A 27,523-nucleotide genomic window follows, 5' to 3' on the forward strand; every position below is an offset into this window, starting at 1 on the left:
ACCAGCACCCACAGCAGGCAACCAGACAGATGCTGAGGAAACTCATCACCATTTCACCTGTGGATTCCTTGGCTTCCAACCTTTTACTCAATTACTTCCTTCACTGTATCTACACCTGGGCTCTTTCTCCAATAACGAAACTTTGTGTTCCTTATCTTGCTTTCAAGTTCATCTCTCCCATCTTCTGGTATTCTTATAACCCTAGTGAATTGTTTTTTTGTTTTTTGTTTTTTTATACTCAGTCTCACTGTATTGCTCAGGCTGGAGTGCCATGTTGTGATCTTGGCTCACTGCAACCTCTGCCTTCTGGGTTAAAGTGATTATCCTGCCTCAGCCTCACAAGTAGTTGGGATTACAGCTGCCCATCACCACACCCAGCTCATTTTTGTATTTTTAGTAGAGACGGGGTTTCACCATGTTGGCAAGGCTAGTCTCAAACTCCTGACGTCAAGTGGTCTGCCTGCTTCGGCCTCCCAAAGTGCTGGGATTGCAGGCATAAGCACTGCGCCCAGCCCCAACCCTAGTGATTTTGACAGTCCTTAGCATATAGTACAGCTAATATTTTTATGCTTGTCAAAGGAATAAGTAGATGAATGGATATTAGTAGTGGAAACTAGGATTTTGCTATCAACAAAGAATACCAATCATTTTATCGCCTAGTGATGAGGAAATAAAAATTAAAACTATAAATTATTATTCTGTCTCTGAGTAACTAGATATGCTGAGCAAAGTCTTTACAGTTTTATCCTTTTTTTTTTTGAAATCTTCCTAGTCCTCCTTCAACTGAAATTATTGTTGCTTAATTACTGATTGTATAACACTTTAGAATCAAACGTGAGACATTGTAACACACCTTTACATTGGATACTCTGTCCCACTCTTTGAAAAGTACTTCTGGGGTTTGATTTCTCCTTTGAGATTTTGATTTGACTTATGACTCCCCTGACTCTTTGTTGAACTTTTTTTCCTGGAATGAAAGAGCTGTCAAATAGTCATATCATTAAAAGTGTCATCCAACCTCATGAAAATAGTCTCCTGCTGTCTTGAAATGCTTAAAAATGATGAATATTCATGTTTCTGTTTTCCTGGGGTCATTTATAATGCTGTGTATTTGTGGTCTCCCTGCTGGGATTCATTTGACCTTGAGATAGCCCACGTTACTAGAAGAGAACACATCTGACACATCTGAACTAGGTTATGCTTTTTTTGTTGTTTTGCAAAAAAACAAGCTTAAGACTTTGTAGGGTACTATGTTTACTTTCCTAAGTAATTTCTATGGCAAATTGACAGTCTCATATTATCAACTGATGTTTTTTTCCCAAGGTCAGAATTGATGCCTGTCTATGCATTAAGCAGATACGGTTTGATAAAGCTGTAAATAAATGCAATTTATTTTCTGTTTCATATCACTTGTTTGGCTCTCTCAGCACTACCTACTGCCTGCCTTCCCAAGGGAAAATCTCCCCTGCATCCTTTGCCTCACTCCTTTGGGATTGTGCTCTCTGTTATCTGTCACCATTGGAAATGATTTGGATCAACAAATCCCCTAAAGTGTTACTGATATTGACTCAAAGCATAATACTCAAAGAACATTGATATTTTACTAAGGGATTTGTATAGAACTAGATGTTACCAAAAAAAAAAAAAAAAAAACCCTAATAAATATATATATATTTTTGAGACAGAGTCTCACTCTGTCCCCCAGGCTGGAGTGCAGTGACCAGATCTCGGCTCACTGCAAGCTCCGCCTCCCGGGTTCATGCCATTCTCCTGCCTCAGCCTCCCGAGTAGCTGGGACAAGTGCCCACCACTGCGCCCGGCTACTTTTTCGTTTTCGTATTTTTAGTAGAGATGGGGGTTTCACCGTATTTGCCAGGATGGTCTCGATCTTCTGACCTTGTGATCCACCCGCCTCGGCCTCCGAAAGTGCTGGGATTACAGGCGTGAGCCACCGCTCCCGGCCAAGAAATATTTCTTAAATGGTAGCCTTTCGAATGAGGATTTGAACTGGAGCTAGTCTGGGTCTGAGTAAGCCTTCCTTCCTACTGACCCTCAAATCAAACTAGGTAAAGCCATCTCCATGCCAACCCTGGGGAAGGGAATCAAAGCAAGTTGTCTCTTGTAACACAATCATTAAAGTGGGGAAACTGCAAGATCTAGAATCAGATAGGTGAGTTGCCAAGTTCTAAACATTTGTCTTAGTCTTCAAAGTGTGCGGATGTGTGTGTAGGCTTTATTTAATATCATTGTTTAATTATAGTTCTGTCACATACTATCCGTATAATCTTCTTCAGGTTACTTATTCTCTATGAGACTCATTATTCTGTAAAACATAAACAATAACATCAACCTCGATTTAATTTGAATGTTTAAATAAAATATGTGTAGCAACATGTGCAGTGCCTGACACAAAGTAGGTAGTCAATAGATACCAGAACACTGCATTGAATGAAAAACAACTTCATTTATGCACCCTGTTTCCTTGAAACTAGCATAAACAAAATTTTATATTTATAAATAACATACATAAACATAATTCTATTACAGGCTTAAAATAAACAAGTTGGTAGAAATATGTGCTGTTGTTAAATTGATTTATCGCCTTTCTTATTTTAAACAATACTTACCAAAAAAATAAGAAATTAACATTAAAATGCCAGAAATACATTATATATACTACAAAAAAAAAAAAATCATGTCGATTAAAACTGCAGTGGTAACAAAATAAATCATCAAAATTCAACCCAACACTGGTATATAAAAATTTTCCATAGGCATATGACATTTTTCTGTAGGTATATGCAAATTTTCATCTTGAATGTTGCTTTGGACTTTTATATACTAGATCTTCAGATAGATGAGAAAAGTAAATTATTTCATGACAAAGATCTATAAAAGGGAAGTACTCTGCTTCCTGTGATCCATGACTAACATTGGAAATTGCTTTTCCAGATGTATGAAACAAATTGTCATGCTTGTATTCCTTGTACTCACTTTAGGGAAGAGATCTACAATTTAAAGTCCTCCTCTACAACCTCTCTATCACTGACGTTCTATGTTCAGCTCAAACTGGAAAGAACTGAAGGCTTTGATGGTTAGAAACTTCTTGCATACTGTGGACAATTAGCATGGCCAGGCCTGCTATGAGTCCAGTGGCATATTGGAAATAGGACACAGAGATAGGTAACTGTCACAGCAAGGAATTTCCTCCTCTATCCTGATGTTTTAAAGTGTAGCAGAACCAGGGCCTTGAATTCTTTGACCTCATGGATTCCTAGATTCATATCATCTGCAATAACTACCAAACTTAAGATCTGGCTCCACAAGGAAATAGCAATACATTAGAGAGAAGTTTCCACACTTATCCTTAGCCTAAATATGTTATTTCCACTTCTTTTTGCTGACATAGTAATAAGCTGAAGAGAAATTAATCTGGAAATAAATTTAAGCCATCAACCTGTGATTCTTCAAACTAATTATGGATTCTAATACATGTTGAGACTTCAGTGTATTTTCAAGCTGTATTTAACCCTTAAATTAATATTTGTTGATCAACTGATTGAAGGAACGAACGAATAGTAAAAACACTATGTTTTGAAGTATATAGTACTTCAAAACAGGAGATGTGTGAGGGTGCTGAGAATTCTGGGTTTACCAGCAGTTATAGAATAGGGATTAATATATGAAGGTATAGAGAAGTGAGAAAAGGCAGAGCTCTAACAGAAATACTGGAAATTATATCTGGAGAGGGAAGTCTCATCTCACAAGTGAGGACAAAATGCATATAGTAGTGCCCTCTTTTCTGCAGGGAATAAGTTTGGAGACTCCCCAGTAGATCTCTGAAACAGCAGATACTACCAAACCTGACTGCCTTCAATTAGAACAAGTTTCTGTTCATGTCTTCCACCCACAAATGTAATGCTTTTTCAATCTTAGCTAAGCACTTAGCATGCACTGTGGCAGTAACTTGTAGTTTTAGGTGCCACAGCAAAAACTAACACAATTGTTTTTCCTTCTTCACAACTTCAAAAACAGATTTGTTCTTACCATAGATTTCAACAACCTCAACATATGACTTTTTTTGTTTCCTCAAGTTGAGAACTTTCACCTTTTCACTCAAAGGAAGCACTTTAAAGCTCCTCTTTGGCATATCCAAATTAACAGCATCCCCTCTCCTGTGCTTTGGGCCATTATTAAGCAAAATAAGGGTTAGTGGAACACAAACACTGCAATATTGTGACAGTAGATCTAATAACTGAGATGCCTACTAGGAGACGAAGAGGTGCATAGCATAGATAGTCTGGAGATGCTGGGAAAAGGAATGATCCATGTCTTGGACAGGATCGAATAGAGTGGCCCAAGATTTCATCATGCTACTCAGAATGGCATGCAACTAAAGACCTATACATTCTTTATTTCTGCAAATTTTCATTTAATACTTTTGAATTGCCATTGATTACAGATATCTGAAACCAAAGAAAGCAAAACTGCAGATAAAACAGAGCTACTGTAGAGTACATTTAGGTTAAAGATAAAAGAAAAAGTGTTCATATAAGACATACGAGAAGGCTATAGTGGAAACGAAGGACTGAACTTATTTAAATGTGAATATGGAGAGGAATGGTACAGTCTCTTTTTGTCCTTAGAGAAAAACTTGTTAATAACCAAGAAGATTGGTAGTTGTAAGTTAACTTGGAGACTTAGAGATAGAGATGGAAAAGAGGGGAAGGGAAGGAAAGTATAAATGTTTAACAGGCCACAGTATCCCATGAGCCACGTTCATGTTTCATAGCTTCTAGAGGCTGCAAATTAAAATGCTTAGAGGAGGCAGTTAATGAGTGATTAGGGCCTAATGATGAAACAGAAAGTATATTCCCTTCTTCAGGTAGTAGTCAATACGACGCCTATAATTGTTTGCCATACAGGAGTGCAGACTCAAGGAGAACTCAACAATTTAGGTTTGCTGAAAAATATTTTTACTTGTAAATTTTGGAAACTGATTCCACTTTTATAAAAATGGTTTATGGTACATAGCAACATGGATTTATAAAACGTAGAGAGAAAAAAATGGATGAGATGTATAGCATAATATCATTTCTATAAATTTAAATATATTCACATAAAAACAATGGAAATACTCTGTAAGATCTCATATATACTGAATGGCATCAATCAAACACATTAGAGTCCTGCCTTGGTTGTAGGAGACACAACTGACTGTGAAAAATAAGAGGGAAATACTACTTTTTTTTTTTTTTTTTTAATGAAGAAGAGTTCCCTACAGGGACAAATGATATTAACATGGTATGGACTAGAAATATGATTACCCAATTTTCTGCACATCAGATCTAATGTAGATAAATAAATATTATTAAAATAACACACACAGTAACAGTGTCTGCTATAAAATAATAATATAAATAAACAATAATGGCATTGATTGTTGGCCCAAAAAATATAAAGACCCATTCTGTTTAAATAGACTATAAGAAAAGTTCTAAAAGAAGGAGCCTGTTAAACTAAGTCTTGAACCAGAAATTTACCAGATGTTTGAGAAAGGTAAGGGCTTTCCATGAAACACATTGTACGCACCAGGAATTACTTGCTGGAGTTGATTATTCCTGCAATAGGGAAGTGGCTGTGGATAAGACAAGTCAGGTATACAGGTAAGGCCCATGTCCTGGAGGCTTCATGCATACTCAGAAGTTAGGGGTTTATCCTCTAGATACTAAGGAAACATTTCTTCATTAAAATATAATACTTGTAAAATTGCTTTTTTTCTTTTTTATTCTCTACCTTCAGAACAGTCTCTTGAGGCAAGCAGTCTCTTCATCATCATTTAGCAAGCTTGGAGGTCTAAAGATTAATATAAGCATGCTTCTGTGTATATGTATGAAAATATTATCAACAATATGTATTCACAGATCCTATTTCATATGGAAGAATTTGTCCATGTACTATAATTTTCCAAGCCCTGCTTTATAAATTCAACACACTATTCATCAGTTCTCCTCGGTAAATTTAAACCCTCTAATATATTGTGCCAAAAAAAAACTAGACACACAGTTTTATTTTTTATATATTAAATGAAGCTAATATATTTCTATAAATGGAATTGTCTATAGAATCCAGAAGAACCCAGTATCTCAAAACTTTTAATCAAATTAATAATCATGAAAATGGTCATTTTATTTTTCCCTTAAAGTTGACATTAACTTATTAATTTGAGTGTGGCATGATTATTGCCTAAGGCTAGTACTGTTTAGAACAATACATTTCTCTAAATTACATTTTACTTTTTCCAAAGTTATCTTTTAATGAGCATTCTCTCTAGAAGTACTTCTGAAAATTAGCTTTTATTGAATGATAAATGCAAATGATAAAATCCTGGATTGCAAATATAATTATATTAAGTACATAGAACACCAACTATAAATTTTTTCTAAGTTTTTTAGTTGAACTACTAAATGTTTATTCTACTCCTTATTAAATAGATTTAATTAATATATTATTTAAAAATCTCTATAATAGACTGTGTTTAGGCGTTTTGAGAGATAATATAGGGTTGATTGGGTTTCACTGCACCACTTACTATTTATGTGAATTTTACTTAACACTGACTTAGTTTTTCATAAAAGGATGAGAATTATATGGCCTACCTCTCCAGGTTATTGTGAGCATGAAATTAACTACTATATGTAAAGATCTTAGAACACTGCTATAAAATAAATGTCAGCTACAATTATTGGCCATATCTAAAAATAAATTATCATTAAAAGGATACGTTACACTTCTTACATGTATTACAAAGATACTTACTATGTGCATTTGCAATTGCGTTCATCATCTGCTAGCAAGCATTAATCATTTATCTCATCATTTACATTTATAACTAACAACTTTCCAGTGGAAAGGTATTATCATCATAATTGGCATTAAATCTGTTATATTATGAATGCTATAGTCTACTGTGTCATCAAATAAAGTGGAATTTCTCTCTTTGATCACCAGTACTCCCTTCCACAGAAATATTCACATATTTCATAAATACTTCTGATAGTCAACATTAGGAGAAGAGTATATCCAGAAATATTACTTTCTATAATGTGTATTATAGAAAATGTACTAATGACTATTTACCATGGCCCAGATTCAAGCACCAATAAAAAATCACCATGTTTACAACCTAGAGATGGAAGAGGTCTTTCCAAACCAAGAAAAAGAAACACATTGAAGAGGTCTTTCCAAACCAAGAGAAAGAAACATGTTCTAAAAAAAATTTTTGTATGCAAAAATATATGAAGGTTGATAGGCAAACACCAGTTTAGAAAAAACTGAAATATAGATGACAGATAAAAACATCTGTAATGCATAAATACATTTTGCAAATGATTTTTAGAAGTTTAGCAACCGAAATGATACGAAAGAAAAGGATATGAACAGTCAATTCACAGAAAAGCAAATCTGAGTGGTTGATAAACATAAAACTATACATCTTTTGTGATGAATGCGGGCAGTCAAATATACAATTATGTGCGTCTGTGTGCGTGCACACTCTCCGTCAACCCAGAGTGGGGGATATGGGCAGCCATGACGACTCTCCTATGTGTCTCTGTGCACACTCTCCGTTAGTCCTGAGCAACTCACATATGAGGATATTCCTATGAAATCTCCCCACATGGTCTGCTTCACCATGAAACCCTCTCCCAACAGAAGTTAAAGAATGGAAAGAATAGGACCAAGAAGTAGGAGGAGTATAGAAAGAAAAGACCTTTTAATCCCTAAAATGAGGTAAGCACAGTACTTCATGAATTGGAACCACAGAAACTGAAAGAGTAAGTTACCTTTAGGCTGTTCCAATCTAGGACAGAGGAGTAGTTAGGATATTTGAATTGTGCTTCCTCTTGAGCAACTTCTTCCAAAGGAAACAGGTGGCAGTTTTCTTGGTGGATTTTGTGACCTTCTCTGTGACTATAATTTTAATTCCATTATGATGTATTTATGTTTGCATTTTACATTCAGTATGCATTTTAAAATATTGTCTCTTTCTGGTTCTCTTCTTCTGGAACGAATATTACACATGTACTGAAGCTTCTCGTTCTATCTTCTTCCTTTTCAATATTTCTCATTTTCTTATATCTTTGCAATCTGATCTGAATTACCAACTGTATATTCTAGTTCAGTAATTTTCTGTTCACTGTTCTAGCCTATTCCTTAATCAGTTAAATAATAATTTTAATAATACTAATTTCAATAGGTTTTTTTTTTTTTTTTTTGACATGGAGTCTCGCTCTGTCACCCAAGCTGTAGTGCAGTGGTGTGATCTCAGTTCACTGCAACTTCTTGCCTCCCAGGTTCAAGCAATTCGCCTGCCTCAGCCTCCCAAGTAGCTGGGGTTACAAGCACGCATCACCACGGCCAGCTAATCTTTTGTATTTTTAGTAGGGACGGGGTTTCACTATATTGGCCAGGCTGGTCTCAAACTCCTGACCAAAAAGTGATCCTCCCACCTCAGCTTCCAAAAGTGCTGGGATTACAGGCGTGAGCCACTGTGCCCGGCCCTCAATAGATTTTTTATTTCTAAGTTTTCTAAGATAGTCTTTTTTGAATATTTCCATTCTTATTTTGTGGGTTCTATTCCTTCCTATGTCTCTTTGAAGAATTTAAGCATACTTATTTTAAAACCTTTTCCAGATTTTTCTCTGTCTCATCTGTGGACTCATAGGATTATAATTTTTTATAGATTTTCTTTATTTCTTTTCTGTCTTTCCCTCCCTTTCTCCCTGCCTTCTTGCCTTCCTTTCTTTCTTTCTTCCTTCCTTCCTTCCTTCCTTCCTTCCTTCCTTCCTTCCTTCCTTCCTTCCTTCTTTTTGAGGCAGAAACTTGCACTGTTACTCAGGCTGCAGTACAGTGCCATGAACATTCCTTACTACAACCTCAAGCTTCTGGGCTCAAGTGATTCTCCTTCCTCAGCCTCCTAGGTAGCTGGAACTACAGGCAGACACCTCTGCATCCAGCTATTTCTTAAATTTTTATTTTTTGTAGAAACGGGGTTTCACTAGGCTGCTCAGGCTGGTCTTGAACTCCTGACCTCAAGTGATCCTCCCACTTCAGTTCCCAAAGTATTAGGATTACAGGCATGAGCCACTGTGCCCAGCCTCATGTTTTTTCTAATTATCATATGTACTTTCCATGTTCACAGACAGTTATTTTCTATCAGATACTTGTGCATGGGACTTAATGGCCACCCCATGGGATTACTTCAAAGTTGGCTGTCAGGAGTGTACAGAGATTATCAGTACCAAACAAGATTTTAAATTACGTTAGGCTTTTCACCAGTAGGCAACATAGCTTCTGAGTTACAATTTCTCTAGAATGACTCTTCTCATGCTTTAGGGCAAAGAGCTTCAGCCCGGCAGATAATTCCCCTGTCTTCATGCACAGTTAGGGCAGCTCATTCACAATTGCCTTCTTCCATGCAGAGAATGCATTCCTGTGTTATGCCATATCCCAGTCCAGGAACTAAAACCTGCGTTATGCCATACCCTAGTCCAGGAACTAGAAAGTTTCCAGGCTGCTAGGAGAAGCTATTTGTAATGTGACTTGTAAAAGCTATGTGTAATGTGACTTGTGAGAAGAGGGAAATATCTTACTTTATGTGCTTCTGCCCATTTATGTGCATCCCCCCAAAATTCCAAGATCTAGCAGGACATAAGGTGGGGGTGTTCTGTCTTCAAGGACTAATGAGAATAAGGCCAGATTCTTGTGTTACAGAGACTTGGGCTGATTATCAAAGCAGGAACTCAGACACAGAGAAATACAAAACAGGGCCTCTGGGCCTCTTTGACTGAAATGAAGGCTCAGTACATTAAGTTGCTGAAATTCTTAACTAAAATTACCCCCTAAATATATACTAAAGCTTGGGACAAACTCACTAGCAAGTGTAGGTTGAGTGTCTGATTGTGGAGGAAGACTGGCTAAAGAGTCAAGGAACCACTCAGGTCATTTGTTATTGTGCTAACTGCCTTTGGATTCATACTTTTTTAAACTTAATGAATGAAACAGAGTACTGTGAGCATTAATTTTTTTCCAGATATTTCTGTGATAATATTTTGTGAAATGCAACTTTTTAATTGATTGTAATGTAAAAAGATTCAAACCTGTAATTTCAGACTTCTGGAATGAGAGACTGTGGTCATCATGAAAAAGACCCTCAGTAAGAGGGAATTCTTTTTTCATGTCTTATGAATCTTATAGAATATTTGAAAATAAAAATAAAGGCTTATTATTGAATTACTTCTGGGAGGGTAGTCTCAATTCATAAACACTACAGTATTAAAAGTATGTCAGGAGTGGAACGATGGCAGAATAGGAGTTCTTTGGCTTAATTCTATTTCCCCACCCCATTCATCCCCCCAAGACTCCTCACACACAACCACAAAATCTAACCAGCAACTATTCACAGACAAGAATAGCATCCCGAATATCCCATAACTTGGGAGTGAAGCTGAAACACCTACACCGGACTGCAGCACCAAGGAAAGCTGTAATCAAATGGTAAAAAGAATGATTCTCTTTGAGTGCACCAGCCCTCCCCGAAGCCAGCCCAGCACCACACATTGAGAATTCCTCTGGAACCATGGTTTTCACAGTAGGAAAAGTGAGGTAGAGGAAAAGTGAGGTAAATGGACATTCAGTTTGTCCACCATTCTAGGACCCACTCTTCTTTCATCTCACAAGAAACACTGGGAAAACAGACAGAGTCAGACCACCTGAGATCAGCTAGAAACAAAGAATATAGGTAGAGCTCACAGTGTACAGAACTTGGTGGCTGCTCTACATTCCAGGAAAGGGAGGCACTACACCAGAGAAACTAGCCAAGAGGATCACACTGCAGAAAACACAGTCCATAATTATTTTAGGCTCGAATCCTTAGCTCATGTCTCCACACAGCCTGAATGCTCTTTTCGGGTCTTCTATATGCCCTATTTAGGAGAAGCAAAGGTGCTAGGCAAGCTTGACCTAGGAAGGCAAGCAGAGGTTCCACTCAATCAATAGGCACTCCCAATGACCTCATCCAAGCAAAAAGACTTCCATCTTCACATATCTCAGAGTAGCATACAGGCTAGAACAGCTTGAACCAAAAGGCTAGGCAGCTTCAGTCAGTCCAAATGCCTGACAAATAATTCCAACCAGCCAAGGAGATTCCCATTGCCGTGGATTTCAGAGAAGGAAAAGGACTTGACTGGGTTGACCCAGGAAGTCAAGTAGTGGCTCCACTCAGTCAAAAAGCCCACCCACAACTGTACCAAAGCAGGGATACATTCATCTTCACAGATTTCAATCCTCATTTATGCATTTCTAAGGATAAGAGCCTGTGGCCCTGCCTGTCCCAAGCAGTGACTACACCTACCTTAGGAGCCCAACTAGTACCTTTACTTGATAGCAGAGCTTAGCCAGTAGTCTCACTGGACAGCAGAACATAGTCAGCAGCCCCAGCAAACATCAGAGCAGAAGGAGGGGCTCAGTCAACTAGCGAATTCAACAGCTCTACCTGTTCAGGGCCATAGCAGCAAGCCCTTCCAGAATCACAGGCTAGACTAAACAGTGAAGGCTTATCCCTGACAAAGAATGTCTATAAAGCCTGAGGAGAGGCTGTTTCCTCAAATGTGTAAACAACAATGCAAGGACACAAGAATTATGAGGGCTCAGGAAATATGACACCTCCAAAAGAAACTAATAAAGTTCTGAAAATAGACCTCAAAAGAAAGGACATCTATGAAATTACTGACAAATAATTCAGATTAACACTCATAATTTCAGGGAACTACAATAAAGTATGAATAGAGCATTTAATAAGATTAGGAAAACAATACACAAAAAAACTGAGAAGTTTGACAAAGAAATAGAAACAATAAAAAATAATCTGGACACGGATGGAGCTGGAAGTCATTGTCCTCTACAAACTAATGCTGGAACAGAAAACTGAACACCACTTGTCCTCACTTGTAAGTGGGAGCTGAATGGTGACAGCACATGGACACAGGGAGAGGAACAACACACACTGGGGCCTGTTGGAGGTTGTGGGAGAGGCTAGGGGGAGAAAGAACATTCAGAAAAATAGCTAATGCATGCAGGGCTTAATACCTAGGTGGTGGGTTGACAGATGTAGCAAACCACCATGGCACATGTTTACCTGTATAACAAACCCACACATCCTGCACATGTATCCCAGAACTTAAAATTTAAAGGAATGTCTTTTGAGGTTAGTTTCATGATTTAAAAAAAAAGATAGAAATCCTTCAGATGAAGACTACAATAACTGAATGGAAGAATTCAATAGAAAGTTTCAACAGCAAACACAATCAAGAAGAATGAACCAGTGAGCTGGGAGATAGAACAGTTAGGAGAGCAAAAAGACAAAAGAATGAGAAAGAATGAAGAAAGCCTACCATAATTTTGAGACAGCATCAAGAGACCAAACCTTCACATAATATAAGTTGTAGAAGGAGAACAAAGGGAAAAATGGCCAGAAAGCATATTTAAAGAATATTTGGCTGAAAACTACCCTAATATAGAGAGAGACGTCAATACCCAGATATAGGAAGCGCAGAGGTCTCCAATTAAATTCAATCCCAAAAGTAATATACCAAGGTACATAATAATCCAACTAATAAAAATCAAAGAAAAAGGTAAGATACACATCACACACAAAAGACTGCCAATACACCATCAGCAAATTTCTCAGCAGTAACCCTGCAGATCAGGAGAGAGTTAAGTGATATGTTCAAAGTACTGAAGAAAAAAAAAATCTGCCAACCAAAAATATCCTATCTACCCAAGCTGTTTTCAGAAATGAGGGAGAAATACAAACTTTTCCAGATAAACAAAAGCTAAGGGAATTCATCACCACTATACCTGCCTTACAGTAATTGCTAAAGGGAGTTATTTAAGTTGAAACCAAAAGCTGCTCATTAATAACATGAAACATATGAATGCATAAAACTTAATTGTATGAGTAGATGCATATTCAGAATATTCTAGGACTGTTATAATGGTGTCTAATGCAATTTTATTCCCAGGAGAATGGTTAAAATACAAAACTGTTAGAGACAACAACAGCTAAAATAAATTTTCAAGGTATATAAATTGCAAAATGATGTAAATTCTAACATAAAAACCTAAAAGTGGGGAGTGGTAAAAGTGTGTATGTTTGTTAGACACAATCCAAGTTAAATTATTATTAGCTTGAAATAGGCCATTATAAGTATATGTTATTCTACATAACCCTTATGGTAACCACACAGCAAAAATATTTAGTAAAAGCGCTAAACAAAATAGAAAGGATTCAAAGCATATCACTACAGAAAACCCCAGCAAACCACAAAGGAAGACAGCAAGAGACAGGAAAGCAAAGTATCTACAAAACAACTGGAAAACAACTAACAACATGGCTATCCTAAGTCCTTACCTATCAATAATTACCTGGAATGTAAATACATTATATTTCCCAATAAAAATACACAGAATGACTAAATGAGGAAAAACAAAACAAAGCAAAGCCCTACCTAATTCCAAACTACACTACAAAACTATAGTAATTAAAACAGCATGGTATTGGCAAAAAATAGGCACACTGACCAATGGAACAGAATAGAGAATGGAAGAGCAATGAATTCATACATATACAGTCAAGTGATTTATGACAAAGAAGTCAAGAATATGCAATGGGAAAATGACAGTCTCTTAAATAAATAGTGTTGAAAAAACTGAATTTCCACATGTAGAAGAAAAAAATTGTACTCGAATCTCATGCTATAAAGAACGATAACTCAAAATGGGTTAAAGACTTAAATGTAAGACCACAAACTGTAAAACTACTAGAAGAAAACAGGGGAAAACTACATGACTTGGGTCTGGGCAATGATTCTTTCGATTTGGCCTCAAAAGCACAGACAACAAAAGCAAAACTAGACAAATGGGATTACATCAAACTAAAAGGCATCTGTATAGCAAAGGAAACAGTTACCAGTGTGCCTTATGGATTGGGAGAATATACTTACAAGCCATACATTCAATAAGAGGTTAATATCCAAAACATATAAGGACAAACAACCCAATAGAAAGAAAAAAAAATCCAATTAAAAAATTGGAAGTCCACTTCCACAAAGAGTATGTGAGTACACAAATAAAAGTTGCATGTAAAATGTTTTTTGATCATCTGTTTTCTTTATGATTCAAACCCAACTGTTGTGTAAAATGGTATTGTATTAGTCCATTCTCATGCTGCTATAAAGAACTGCCTGAGACTGGGTAATTTATAAAGTAAAGAGGTTTAATTGACTCACACTTCTGCATAGCTGGGGAGTCCTCAGGAAACCTACAATCATGGTAGAAGGGGAAGCAAACATGCCCTTCTTCACGTGATGGCAGGAGAAAGAAGTGCTGAGCAAAGGGGGAAGCCCCTTATAAAAAACCATCAGATCTTGTAAGAACTCACTCATTATCATGAGAACAGCACAGGAAAAAATGCCCCCATAATTCAATTATCTCCACCTGGTCCCACCCTTGATATATGGGGATTATTACAATTCAAGGTGAGATTGGGTGGGGACACAGAGCCAAACCATATCAGGTATATTAGGTCACATCTAGATGTCAAATAATGTTGCTTTCAAGGAATTTATAACTTGAGGAGTGAAGTCATAAACCAGAGAAGTTTAATTAATTATACAGGGCAATATGTGGTAGGTAGTAAATGGTTTGGAATCTCAATGGATTAATTCAGAAAAGTAGAGATTACTGATCATTTGCTTATTGTAGAGTTGTAAGAAGGTTTGACCCTATATATAAGATTTAGTGCTACTACATAGCTTTAAGCTACGGATTCAAATTTCAAGAATTTTTATTTACTGCTTTAAACTATAGAAATCCTATACTATCAACAGGTGATAGTAGGAATACCAGTCACCTAATCTGAAATGTAAAGCATAGGTTACACTGGACATTCACTATAGTACCACATATTTTTCACCATATTTTTGTTTTTTTTTTTTTTTTTTTAGACGGAGTCTCCCTCTACCACCCAGGCTGGAGTGCAGTGGTACAATCTCGGCTCACTGCAAGCTCCGCCTCCCGGTTTCACATCATTCTCCTGCCTCAGTCTCCTGAGTAGCTGGGATTACAGGTGCCCACCACCACGCCCAGCTAATTTTTTGTATTTTTAGTAGAGACTGGGTTTTACCATGTTAGCCAGATTGGTCTTGATCTCCTGACCTTGTGATCCACCCACCTCGGCCTCCCTAAGTGCTGGGATTACAGGCGAGAGCCACCGCGCCCGGCCTTCACCACCATTTTTAAAGGTAAAAACTAAACATAATAACATTTCATGGAATCAACTATTTTTAATAAAACATCACTGATAATGTAATCATTGCTTAAGGTTCCTGTTAATATCTTTCTCAACAATCTTTTACTATTACTTCAAGGAACAATGTTAGTTTCTATCAGTATCAGTTTCTATCATACTATACATAAATATTAAGAGCCATCTATTAGTTAGAAATTATCTTTATCTTTCTAATTTGTTTCACCCTGAATTCAATTATAAACTAAATAGCCATGTCATTTCCAGCAAACCCACTGTCAAAAACCCTTAAAGGTTTGCTGGTCTGCTAGCTTTGAGTACTTCAATGTACCCAAAAGTAAAAACTCTGATAACTATTTTGTGGACTATTTCAGAAATAAACTAACACATGTTTAAATTCGACTTCCCTTTTTCTTTTCTCTGTATTAGTAGTCAAAGTAATAATGGTTAACATTTATTGGAGACATGCTGTATATCATCAATATTATCGCATTTAGTCCTCATAATAACACTGAGTTTGGTGCTGCTATCACGTCTCCTGTGTTACAGATAAGGAAATGCAAATATTGAGAGGCTAAATAACCCGCTTAGGGGCACACAGCTCATAAGTTGAAGATCCAGGATTTATAACCTAGCCAGCCTAACTCTAGAGTCGAAGCGTTTGTTGTGGTAGTTTCTTCTTAGTTCAGTTGAAAACGGGGTCCTCGTCATATGACCCTGAAATATTAGGCTCACAGACATTTGACGGGTGAGAAAAATGGAATTTATTGGGCGCAAAGGAAAAAAGGGGGAAATAGGGACTCTCAGCAGAGCGAGTCTCTTGATACTATATGCTTCCTGCCTCTCAGATTGAATCCCAGGTACTACCCAGGAAGAGGAGGGGGTAGGCTCCAACCCCTGCAAACAGGGCTAACTTCCTGAGGCTCCACGCCAGGGTGCACTCCTCCCAGTGCGCAGGCGGGTCAGAGGCTTTCCGCGGTCCCCTTTATACTTGGCTGTCTCACTTTCACCACTACATGATATCAGACCGGACTGAAAATATTAACTTGAGAGAGATTGCTCTTCTCCAGAAATAAAGTGTTTTGCTTTATAAGGCTAACAGCACTTCTCTGCTACTTTACTCCATAGACTAATCTACAAACATAAGATAACAGCATTTGGATATCATAGTGCCATTCCTAGTAATATCCTAGCATCAGTTTGGCCAACAGAAAAGATGAATACTAATTTGTTAGATTTTCAGCCCTCCTATTTTCCGCCTCACTTCCCTGCAATCCAATATAATTAATATTAATGAAGGGGAAGGCTAAGAGTTGTACATGCAGAAAAGAATGAAAGGTTAGTTGGGAAGGAAGAGAAAGGTAAGTAGCCATTGGAGTGTGTATTTGGGACAGAGTTTATTTGTGTATTTATTTTTAACTTTGGATAGAGGAAGAAGAGAGACACAGAAGGATATCTATAAGAGCAGAGAATTCTAGAATCTTTCAGTCTATGATATATTACAGGATATAAGGAATCATATAGCTCACCTCAACTATTTTATTTTGATAGACTTCATTAGACATTTAGCTTGCTCTGTTACACACACACACACACACTGAACTAGTGCTGGTATTTCTTCTGAAGGTTTCTTCAAGCAGAACATGGACATCTTCGTCTCCACTTAACTTCTGTTATTTTTTTTTCCCTCCCACTTAACTTTTGTAGTTAAGCATGGAGTTAGTTCTACAGCAATGTTTTGTGAAACAACCTATACTTCTTAAATAAGAAAAACATACTAAAACTTTATTCAAGTTTTGGAGTGATCCCTTCAATCTAATTTCCCAACAAGCACTGTAACTTATATTTTTTCTTCTTCACAAACTTTCTGCAATATTTGATAACTCTCTTAAGAGCACACACTACCTGTCTAAAAGTAATAACTTTTTCATTTTCACTAGAAGAGAAATTAAGTGAAAAGTGACTAATGAGAGAAGATCACCTAGAGACATAAAGATTACTATAAATGCTAGAAAATATTATACTTTTGTTCAAATTACTCCTTCGATAGCCATGTTGTGTTCAATAATTTTTCTTTAGCTTCGATCCCTGGCCAAAACATTCTTTTTAAGCCCCTTGCATATTTATTTTCATCTGTCCTTGACAATTTTGATTCTCCAGTTTTGTTTCCCCCCTCCATATTCTCTCAGACTATCAGACCTCTCCTACAATCTCTGTTGTCTTTATTTACCCCCAAATCTATATCTGATTATCTAAATGACTTTCAGATTACCTTCAGTTTCCTTGCATTCATCTTCGTCTTCCGCCCTCTGCATTAATGCTAAAATATGCCATCTGTACTTATATACCCTGGACTCTGAGCACAGTGCAGAAAACCACCAAACAAACCAAACTATGGTCATCTTTAGTACACAATTTCAAATCTCAGATGGCTCCTCTGTACCAATAGTTAATGTTTTTATTTGTCCTTGGTCAATTACCTCTTCCATTCCTATCAGTGATTATTCAAGATCCCAATGAATCTCTTTTCTTAAGTTCTTTGATCAATTCCCACAATCATCTTTCTCAGAAGAAATCCTTGATTCCAACTCTTTTGATACTATTGGAGCCTTCAGATATGATCCATATTGACTTCCAGGCTCCACATACAGAAATCTGTCTATGTATAAACCCAAGGTTTTTTCCTTCTCTCTAGTAGCTGAGGATTTAATCTCTCATGCTTTAAACAATCCCCAAATCTTTGCTCTCCTGATTCCTCCTGATTCCAAGATTCCTTGCTCTTAGTTGTCTTACCTTACCTCTTACCTCTGTATTTTCAACTTCCCTCTCTCTATCTTAATTTGCTCTAACCTCTGAGTCCATAAATACGCTCAAGTCTTCCCCATTATAAACAAACTTCCCTTTAATGCAATATCTCCTTCTAAGAAACATCTCATCTTTCTCCTTCCTTTCTTATCCAGCTTCTCAAAAGATTAGTTTCTATTTCTATTTTTTCATCTGTGTAATTATTCCTCACACATAGGCATAAGGATTCTTCCCCATTACAACTCTGGAAAAAATCACTTACCAAGATACCAGTGACTTTCTTATCACCAAGTAATAGGCAGATACTATTACTTCTCCTTCTGGACTTTTCTGCTGCAATTAAAACTGATAATTGTTCTGTCCAGCTTTCTAGAAACAAACAGAAACACATAAAACTTTAATACTTAGTAGGCTTCATTGACACTTTATTTTCCAGCTTAAATTTTCTTATAACTTCTAGCCAATCCCATTCTGTCTTCTTATTGAGCTTTCCTCTTCTGACCACCTAAAACTACTTCCAAAGACCATGTTGTTGGGCTACTGATCTCAGTCCATACACTTTTACTGGGACGCCTCAGCTCACTCATTATTTTAAATACTGACTATATATATATACACAATGTCTGAATTGATATTTCTGATTAGAAATCTCCTTGGAGTTTTGGCCTTGTATATACCAGTGCCTGCCAGATAACTCCATTTGGATGACCTAAATAAAGGCTTCTTTAAAATTAAAATGTCTCAACTTCAGCCTATCGTCTTCCTCTCTAAACCTACTTTTCTAGAGTCTTTTTTACAAGTTAGGGCTCTCCCATCTACTTTGTTACCTACAGTATATTTATTTTTACTTACCACCTGAATTTTAAGTTTTCCAATTCAATAAATATCCTGCTGACTTGACCACAAAATGCATTTATCAGATCTATCTAGTCTTATTCTTTCTTACTAGAACTTTCCAAATTCTGGATAGACAGTATCTTTAAAATGGATTATTACAACAGCATCCTAATTAGTTTCGAGCTAACCCCCTCAAATTCATTCTCCACATGTCTATAGCTGCTTATAATACTTCTATGTCTCCTCTTTGTTCATAAGAAGAAGACCAACATCCCAAACATGACATCCCAGACCCTCTGGAATCTGGCTTCTCCCCATCAATCTAGTAACTCACTACCATTTTTGATCCTCCACTTTATGCTTTAGCAATATCAGTGAAATGCCCTACATATCATCTGTTTTAAGCCCGTCTATCTTTAAGTCCCTCAGCCTTTATTCCTGATCTCAAATGCCTACCTACCTGTATCTGACCAATTTCTGCTCATTAATTAAGAAATTCCCCCCAGAAAGATTGCCCTCTTCAATTCCCCATCATTCTGAATCCAGCTTAAAGCCCTTTCATAACCACTCACTCACTGTATTTTGTTTGCTGTGCCTATCTTCTCACTGGACCATGCCTTTTTTGAGAGCAAGGACCATAGCTTTCATCACTGAGCATGATGCATGATAGACTCTCAAAATATATACATTTTTAAAAAATGAATGAGTAAATGAGTTCTGCAAAGAACAATTTTGATGTACCAAAATTAACCTAAAAACTTCTCTATGAATATCCTTCTCTAAACCCAGCTACTACTATGCATTTTTGAGACAGATATCATTATTTGACTTTCTCTTACTAATGATCATCAAAGTTAATTTTAATAAATTAATGTTGATCTTTTATGAGTTCTTCTAGGAAAGCCCCTTTTCATAACATCTGGCAATATAAAATCAATGATCATATTCTCTTTTAAGTGAAAGAATGTCTGACAAGAATACACAAGTAATCTAAACATTTATTACTAGCCCATTGTAGCTTCTTTCTGCATGTAACTTCTTACCCAAGATAGAACTTCTAATTCTTATTTTTCATTTAAAATTTTCTCTGCCTAGTGGTTTGATGACATATGGATGATTATATAGAGAATAAAGGGAGGAAAAAAATCAGAAACATTGAAAACAAGTTATAAGTAATATCTTTGAGGAGTTTATATATTAGATGCAAAGTAGAAGGATGCACTGATACAAGAGCTAATGTGGGGAAAAACTGAACCATTCATTTCAGTGACAAAACTTTGGGTATTTCTCATTCTGTAAAACAAAGGTCCATCAGCCAAAAAGTTTCTTTATGAAGCAAATAATGGTTGATAGGAACAGAGTCAGACTTTAAAGACAAATTATGTTTGGAAGCAGCCTAAGAGTCCATAAACAGATGAATGGATAAAGAAAATGTGGTACATATATACAATGGAGTACTATTCAGTCATAAAAAAGAATGAGATCCAGTCATTTGCAACAACATGGATGGAACTAGAGATCATTATGTTATGTGAAAGAAGTCAGGCACAGAAAGAGAAACATGACATGTTCTCAATTATGTTGGGGAGCTAAAAATCAAAACAATTGAACTCATGGATATAAAATAGAAGGATGGTTACCAGAAGCTGGAAAGTGTAGTGGGCAAGGTTTGGGGAGGGAGGTGGGGATGGTTAATGGGTACAAAAATATCATTAGAAAGAATGAGTAAGCCGTACTATTTGATAGCACAGTAGGGTGACTATAGTGAATAATAACCTAACTGTACATTTAAAAATAACTTAAAGAGTATAATTGAATTGTTTGTAACTCAAAGGATACATGCTTGAGGGGATGGATGCCCCATTTTCTGTGATGTGCTTCACATTGCATGCCTGTATCAAAACATCCCGTGTACCCCATAAATATATACACCTTACTATGTTACCACAAAAATTAAAAAGAAAAATAAAGGTAGAATATTACATATGAAAACAAGATAAATTATGTACGTTGTTTGAGTGATATTGTTAACAGATTAAAAAATCAACAAAGGCTGGGCGTGGTGGCTCATGCCTATAATCCCAGCACTTCGGGAGGCTGAGGCGGGAGGACAAAGAGGTCAGGAGTTCGAGACCAGCCTGGCCAACACAGTGAAATCCCAACTCTACTAAAAATACAAAAATTAGCTGGGCATGGTGGCGGGTGCCTTTAATCCCAGCTACTTGAGAGGCTAAGGCAGGAGAATAGCTTGAACCCGGGAGGTGGAGGTTACAGTAAGCCGAGATCGTGCCACTCCAGCCTGGGCAACAGAACTAGCCTTCTTCTCAAGAAAGAAAAAAAAAAAAATCAACAAAAATCTATTACCTAAATTTAGTAGCTGACGTGAGTCTATCTAAACTTTCAATTCCAGTTTCACGCATTGCAAGACTGTCTCTAGTATCAATGGCAGCAGCACCATTCATTACCAACAGACTTATAATATTTTAAATAATTAAAATGTTGCATTGCATAAAAAATAGAAATTACCTTTTGTATAACATATCTCCAAAAATGAGCTCTTAGATTACATTTTATTTATTGCTTTAAAATGGAAAAACATCTGAAAGTTAATCCATACATGTCAAAAGTTATAACATAAAAATTAAAAGAATGAATTAAATATTATCAGAGTTTTAATAATAAAAAAAAACCCAACTATAATTATTTGTCAGGATCCAGCCAGTTTCTATGCATTTTATGATACTATTTTTGTGAACATGATAGAATCTAAGAAGTGAGTTTGATGTAAGGAGTATTTTAAGACTCAGGATAATTGTTGCCAATGTAACCAGGTAATGTCTAAAACATTCTGGATCCTTATTCCAAGAGGGAAGAGCTGTAGGGTATTAGGGCATTTTAGAAACTCTCAGTGGCATTTAGAAACTCTCAGAAGGAAGTAGGGTGGTGACTTTTAGGTTTTAATGTTTCCAAAGGCTTTCAGAAAGTCATGTGATAAGAGCTCAAACATTTTTGCAGCAGCCAGCTTTCCAGCAGCTTGCTTCTGCTTTTTAATGTTGACGTACATGAGACCTTAGTTGTTAAATGCCTCTCAATATTTACCAACCACAAACTTGCTTTCTATATTTTTCCTTCCAAGTGAATCCCAATATCTTTAGGATGCCTATTTAACTTCTCTGCTCCTTTGTCTTCTTTGATTAAGAGTCATTAATGAGCATTTGGCTTTTAATATGAAAAACGAGGTAAACAGAATTACCAGGAGAGGTCCTAATGGTACAATCAAGTCAGAGTAATGGACAGAGTTTCCTGGTGGATTTTTAAAGGCATATAAGCAAATAACAGTTTACTCGAGGGATAAATTTAACATTTTCTAAAAGTTTACTCTGAATATTGGTTATGTTTAAAAGTTTACACTTTCTTTCCTGCATTTTTGCCAGTTAAAAAACAACTATGCCTTTGTTTAATCTTAATATGATTAGGATAAAACAATATTAAATAATTTTTAAAACATGATAGTTTAAGAAACACAAATGCAGGAGTTATACTTTCATGATCATTATTATAAGCTGGAGCAAATCATTGTACCATGACCTGATTTTAGTAGTTTTTAACATGACAAAATTTAGTCTTTTACTGAATCATTTTGTAGAATTAAAATCTCTCTGAAAAACATTGTGATGCCTTTAGACTGGACAGCAGAAAATAAAATGTGTCTCAACAAGTACTCCTGACCTTTTAAGGCTTCAGGAAGTACGTGGAGGTAAGCACTTTCCTGAGGTGTCATCGTCTCTGAGGACAGAAAAGGGATCCAGCTGCCAAGTGACGTTCTAATTCTCATGGTTGGGCCTGTTGTCTGGAAAAAGAGTCATGCTTCATTTAGTAATTCCAGTGTTTCTTCCTCTTCCTGTAAAGAAGGGTGTGGGAGCAGGGAATATTCATTCACAAAAAATGGAATAGAAATATGTATCCCGTGGGAAGGAGCCATTTATAGAACTGTCTAAAAATATGTATTTGGGCAGGTCAGATGATATTTTGCAATATTACTGTCATGACCATTCAGTTTGTACACTGGCTTTGAACATGTGTTCATTTCTGAAACAGGAGTCATTTTGAAGTACTAGGAAAATGGGGTTGCCAAAGAGATAAACTGTTATATGGCTAATTTCTTTGTATCTGGTTCAAACCAGTTCCCCCAAGCAGAACTTATGGATATCTGAGAAATTAAAAAAGTAATAGTCTATTTAGGATTCCTTACCAATGACATTATCCTTATAATACAGTATTACAAGTTATAGTCTTTTTAAATTTAGTACATACTTTTATGACTTATTAAATAGGTCATAAAAGTAACTGGACAAAGGAAAACGAAGATATTACAGGAGAAATCCAGGGCACAGAGCTCATTCAGCACAGCTGACTAGAAAACTGATCATTCTTGGACTTTGATTGCTGATTTGGGGCATGGAGAGGTTTTCATCACCATTATAGGGGCTGTCTGAGAATGGGCACAGGTTGGAGTGTAAGAAACAGACTGTACACAAAAGCCTTGGTTTCCACATCCCTACTCCTTGTCACACATCCACTGGGTGACCTTGATTTTAGCCTCTTTAAACCTCAGTTTCCAAAGCAGGAGTGAGAACTGAATCATTCATCAGGTTTTTTTTTCTGGCTCTAGATTCTAATTTCATGTTTTATTATCTTTGGCTCTCCCTCAGTTGTGAAGGAAGACTGAATTTTGCTTGTGTTCTAGATGAAAGATTTTCATGTTCATTCAAGTCAATATTTCAACTGAAAATTAACTACAGTTTTATTTTTCAAAAGTGATCACTTGACTTTCTGGCTTGCATATATTTTTATCCGGATGACATGTGATGTGTCATGCTCCATCCTTTAGAGAGAAGCAACATCTAGCTTAAGGGTCAAAATGGAGAGGGCTGAGGTTGCACTCTTTCTGAGATGATGGTCACTGTCTGCATGGGCGGCTGTTTTTTTTTTTTCCTGGGGGTGGACTCAGGTCATCCCAACTCTTTACCACGTCATTTCTTTAGCCTCCACAAGAACATCTCTCTATATATGCAGATATATATAGGTGCTTTTCTTTATTGAAGCATTGGTGTAATTTAAGATGATAACCAAACAAAAAAAGGAGAAAAATTAGGGCTTTATGTTAAGTAGTATATTTACAGTTTCCAAACAGAAATCACAATAAGAATTGAGTTACTTACAAGGAGTCCAATCCCGGGCATCTCCCCAGATACTTTCTAAGCATGTCTTCCTCCCCACTCCCCATAATGAAATCAATGGTAGTCTCTTCTAAGTGCTTCATATTCTAAAGCTTTTCTTGGCTAATCTTCATCATTTTTTTTTTTCAGCAAACTTTAGCCCTACCTATGTCTTGATTATAGTCTCCTTCCACAGTGCATTTTCCCAAATATGAGTCATTCCTTCTGGATTCTTGAAGAGGAAAAATTTTATTCATATAATGAATAAATATTAACAAACTTCTGGAATGACCCTTTCTTAGAATGGAGAGGAAAGATAAATAACATCATCTCCAAGTTAATGTCTTTATCTTTATTCTACATCAGAAAAGTGAAGATCATGTTCGGTTACCCTTAGGGAACATTCCAAGTCACGCAGCACCAAAGTATGTTAGCAGCAGTGAGTTAGTATGGGTCTGCAGCAACCTCAGTTCTTGCCTCCTCGGAAGAAAGAATTCAATCAAGGGGCATAAGACACAGAGAGACTGAGGCAAGTTTTAGAGCAGTTGTTAAAGTTTATTCAAAAGCTTTTGAACAGGAATGAAAGGAGATAAAGTACACTTGGAAGAGAGCCAAGTGAGTCACTTGAGAGATGAAGTGTCCGGTGTGACCTTGACTTGGGGTCTTATACGTTGGCATTCCACATGCATAGTGGCCTGCCAGCACTTGGGAGGGGCTGCATGTGCATTGTGTTTACTGGAGTTGTACGCATGCTCACTTCAGGCGTTCTTCCCTTACCAGTCAAATGTTCCTATGAGGTCATGTAGTGGTTAAACTCTATGATTTTGCTTCTTAGTGCATGTGCTTGAGCTCACTTGCCCAACTCTTGAGATCTTATCAAGAAGCTGCTGATCACCAGTATCAGGGGTTTCTATCTATTAGGAGACTGTCTTTTCCTGGCACTGGCTGTAACCAATTACTATTTTAGAGACACAGTTAACAACCACCTGACCGTCACCTGATGGTTGCCTGACATTCCTGGTTGGTATTGGAGAGGGTGGTTCTCCTGCCCTGCTCATGTCTGACTACCTACTGTAACATTCAAGCGAAGAGATACTATCCTGTCTTTTCCCATTATCCCATTCATTTGGAAGTTTCTGTCCTATGCGGAAGAAGGAGGGGATGCTACATGAAAGTAGGTCAAAGAAAGAAGAACTCAGTAAAATCCAGCTTTAGCAATAAAATGCAGGAGCCAACTAAACCATCATATAAGCAGAGCCAAGTTTTGACTGCAATGTCAACCACAGACAGTAACTTTGCTGGAATGTCTAAGGGTTTCCAGTCGTCTGGTGGTGAGAGAGTCAAGTTAGGCCTAAATTTTGCCAGCTCTGATTTCTGTATTTTGAATGCGTTTCTTGGAAGTAGAATCTAATTATCTTATTTCCATGGACTATCTTCTATCAAATCACTGAAGTAACCTCTAGTTACATTTCAGTTCTAACATTTAATATATCTGGCATCTTGGTAGCCAAAAAATTGCTTTACCATATGTATTAGTCAGTTTTCACACTGCTATAAAGAACTGCCCGAGATTGGGTAATTTATAAAGGAAAGAGGTTTAACTGACTCACAGTTCAGCATGGCCTCAGAGGCCTCAGGAAACTTACAATCATGGCAGAAGGTGAAGGGGAAGCTAGGCACTTCTTCACAAGGTGGCAGGAAGGTGCCAAGGAAAGGGGAAAAGAGCCCCTTATAATGCTATCAGATCTCGTGAGAACTCACTCTCATGAGAACAGCATGGGGAAAACTGTCCCTATGATTCAGTTATTTCCACCTGGTCTCTCCCTTGATGCATGGGGATTATGAAGATTATAATTCAAAATGAGATTTGGGTGGGGACACAAAGCCTAACCTTATCACCATGTATACATATGTTTATTTATGAGGTTTATTAAGTGTTGTTTGGGTTTGAGAGTACTAGTCTCTGCAAACACCAACAAATTCTGTACCAATTTAGAAATAAATAGAAGGGGCCGGGCGCGGTTGCTGATGCCTGCAATTCCAGCACTTGGGAGGCCGAGGCGGGTGGATCACTTGGGGCCAGGAGTTCAAGACCAGCCTGACCAACATGGTGAAACCCTGTCTCTACTAAATATAAAAAAATTAGCCAGGCATGGTGGTGCACCTTTACTTGCAGCTATTCGGGAGGTTGAGTTGGGAGAATAGCTTGAACTCAGGCGGTAGAGGTTAGAGTGAGCTGAGATTGTGCTGCTGCCACTGCATTCCAGCCTGGGCGATGGAGTGAGATCCTGTCTCAAAAAAAAAAAAAAAAAAAAAAAAAAAAAAAAAAAAAAAGAAAGAAAGAAAGAAAAGAAAAGAAAACGAAAAGAAAAAAAGAAAGAAATAGAAGGGCTAACTATAGATAAAATTGTAGCATTGATTTATATCTGATATAGCTAGATTAGAAAATCACTCTTGTACCCGAGACCACAACAGTTTTCTTCACATATGCAGGCACTGGAACTTACATATGTAGATAGTTGGGTTTGCAAAGCAGGCATATTCTTCATTAGTTGCCCCACCTCCGACGACACACAGAGCTCAAGAGGAAAGGCCACTTATGGTCAATAAGCATGAGCATATTGATGGTGGCCATTAGAAAAAAAAAGTGTAAATCAATGTAAGTCAGTCTCCCACTATTACACCAATCATATAAATCACTCTTCCTACTAAAGAAAACATCAAGTGAGAAGCAAGCAAAAGGTTAATGGTTTCTTTGCAAAATTATCATTTGAGTCTAAGTTCCTGTTTAATGAACTAAGTAGAAGACAGAAAGGGGGAAAGGATGGTTTCACTTACAATGGTAAGAAGGTCAATAACTTTCAGCAGATAAACTTGAATTTATACCATGAACTGAATGTTAACTTTTTTTAAATTAATGATTATAAAATCTGCATCCTACCTAATAATTTTAATAGCACTGTTCTTTGTTTCTTTCCTCAGACTTTGTGGTAGATTCATTCCTTTATTTATCAACAGATACTAGGGATACAGTGTTACCTTTGAGGAAAGCAAGATATTTCAGGAAAGAAACAAGTGAGCAAAGAGCTTCAATATACTGTGGACAGTGCTGCAACAGAGGAGAAGGATGAGAAGGCTCCAGAGGTGGTGATACTTAAAAAGAAACTTGAGGCCGGGCACAGTGGCTCACCCCTGTAATTCCAGCACTTTAGGTGGCCGAGGTGGGCGGATCACCTGAGGTCAGGAGTTAGAGATCAACCTAGCCAACAATGTGAAATCCCCACTAAAATACAAA

The 27,523-nt window shown here is 37.0% G+C and overlaps 1 long non-coding RNA gene across 7 annotated transcripts in view; it reads right to left on the minus strand.

Moving 5' to 3' along the window:
* LOC126947844 (uncharacterized) overlaps nt 1-27,523 on the minus strand; it is a 212,073-nt gene that overhangs the window by 148,823 nt on the left and 35,727 nt on the right. For all 7 annotated transcript variants that reach the window (XR_007723219.1, XR_007723218.1, XR_007723223.1 and 4 more), the window contains one exon: nt 18,435-18,541. This is a non-coding gene — a long non-coding RNA (uncharacterized LOC126947844). The remainder of the gene's footprint in view (nt 1-18,434; nt 18,542-27,523) is intronic.

This window comes from Macaca thibetana, chromosome 2 (genome assembly GCF_024542745.1).
Source record: "Macaca thibetana thibetana isolate TM-01 chromosome 2, ASM2454274v1, whole genome shotgun sequence".
In the NCBI taxonomy this organism is placed as follows: domain Eukaryota; kingdom Metazoa; phylum Chordata; class Mammalia; order Primates; family Cercopithecidae; genus Macaca; species Macaca thibetana.